We start from the raw sequence: 2500 nt of genomic DNA on the forward strand, positions 1-2500 counted from the left end.
CCGAAAGTTAAAACTACGAACGGAAATCCTTCTGAATTATAAACCTTGGTCAAATATATAATCAAAATAGTCTGCATTTTGTGAGTAAGTCTTTTAAATGGTCGAGTGACTAGAATACCAACAAGAATTAATTTTTGATGAGTTAAACAAAATACCAAATTCTGAGTCGCAAAGAAATGCTGGGCCTAAAGCACAATATGTACACCATTCTCAAAAGACCGTGTGAAACAATAAACAAGACTCGTGAGTATTCTTATAGTACGAAGCTTCCAAATAAATGATACAATACCCCTACTTTTAAAAGTGGATCTAGACTAGAGGCAAGTAATTATAGGCCTGTGAGTCTAACATCACATATTATGAAAGTGTATGAAAGGGTAATGAAGAAAAATATTATGTAACATTTAATAGAAAATAATTTGTTTAATATAGGACAACTTGGTTTTGTACCCGGAAAAAGTACACAAACCCAACTGTTAGTCCACCGTGAGGACATATACAAAAATATGAAAAGCGGAAATGAAACAGATGTGGTTTATCTAGACTTTGCAAAAGTTTTGACAAGGTAGCTCATAATATATTAGAGAAGAAAATTAGAAAACATAATATAGTGGATGGAGTAGGAAGATGGTTAAAAGAATTTTTGCACAACAGAAAACAGATAGTTATTGCAAACGATGAGAAATCGGATGAAGCTAAGGTAATTTCCGGTGTGCCACAAGGTACGGTGTTAGCTGCATTACTGTTTGTTATTATGATTGAAGACATAGACAGTAATGTTAAGAACTCAGTAGTGAGTGGCTTCGCCGATGACACAAGAATAAGTAGAGAAATCACATGTGATGAAGATAGGAACGCGCTACAAAGAGACCTTAACAAAGTATATGATTGGGCAGAGGTGAATAGAATGGTATTTAACTGATAAATTTGAATCAATAAATTATGGAGACAGAGAAGGAAAGCTATATGCATATAGGGGACCTGATAATGAGACAATCACAAATAAGGAAGCAGTTAAAGACTTTGGTGTGATGTTGAACATGTTATGCAATGATCAAATAGCAATTCTATTGGCAAAATGTAAAGCTAAAATGGGAATGTTCTTACGGCACTTCAAAACAAGAAAAGCTGAACCCATGTTTATGCTTTATAAAATATATGTTCGTAGTCCACTTGAATATTGCAATGTGATATGGTACCCACACTATCAAAAGGATATTGCACAACTAGCGAGTGTACAAAGGTCCTTTACAGCTAGAATAGAAGAAGTTAAGGATCTTGACTACTGGGAAAGACTACAATCCTTTAAATTATATAGTCTAGAAAGGAGAAGAGAACGCTACTTGATAATTCAGGCATGGAAACAGATAGAAGGAATTGCCGAAAACATCATGGAGCCAAAAATATCAGAAAGAGCAAGTAAAGGTAGATTAATAGTGCCCAAAACTATACCAGGAAAAATAAGGAAAGCACACAGGACATTAATCCACTACGAACCAGAATCGACAATGCAGCGTCTATTCAATGCATTGCCAGCTCATCTGAGGAATATATCAGGAGTAAGCGTAGATGAGTGTAAGAATAAGCTCGACAAATATCTAAGCTGCATCCCAGACCATCCAAGGTTGGAAGATGCAAAATATACCAGAAGATGCACTAGCAGCTCTCTGGTAGATATTAGAGGTGCCTCACACTGAGGGACCTGGGGCAACCCGAACAAGATGTAAGACCTGTAAGGTAAGGTAAGGTCTCTCTCTCTCTCTATCATATTCTTTTGTACTAAATAAATTCCGGGCAAGAAAAGTTCATCCAAATATAAGACATTTACTAGAATAATCAAAACAGTCTTAGAACTTTTTCAGAAACAAAATAATAAATAAACTGACAATCTTGCACATCCGCAAGGTTACGGTAAACAGAATGGATCTGTGATATCATTCGATAGTTTTGTGAGAATGAAATGCATTTTCAACTGCACTTACGTACTAGTAAAATGTAGCGCGAAGACAAAATTTACAATGCAATAATGGATAATGAGCGACATAATTAGCCAGTTATGATAGGATACATTGTGAAAATACAATATTATGAAATATTCATGAATTGGATAAAAGAAACAAGAAAATGCCCTTTCTCTCTATGCAAAGCAAACCTATTCTGAAAGGAAAATGCAAATATAAAGTGTAATTCCCTTCCATAGCAAAAAAAAAAAAAAAAAAAAAAAAAATGTGGTAATGTTTTGAGAAGATAACACTGAAAACGGCCGTTCCAGATGTTTCGTGCGTTGTATTATTGCAAGGTCCTCGTAGCCTGTAAAACTCATTTGGAAGGAAATTGTATTACAATACCCAACGATAATATCTCTCGGCACACAACGCGACACACGGAAACCGTGGTTGTAAAACGTCTTCGGAAGGAGAATTTCCGCACGGTTGGATCTCTTTCGAGCTCTACAACGATATGAAATATTGACTATCATTTCAAACGATTATTGGAAAGC

Source organism: Macrobrachium nipponense, chromosome 31, assembly GCF_015104395.2.
Source record: "Macrobrachium nipponense isolate FS-2020 chromosome 31, ASM1510439v2, whole genome shotgun sequence".
NCBI lineage: Eukaryota > Metazoa > Arthropoda > Malacostraca > Decapoda > Palaemonidae > Macrobrachium > Macrobrachium nipponense.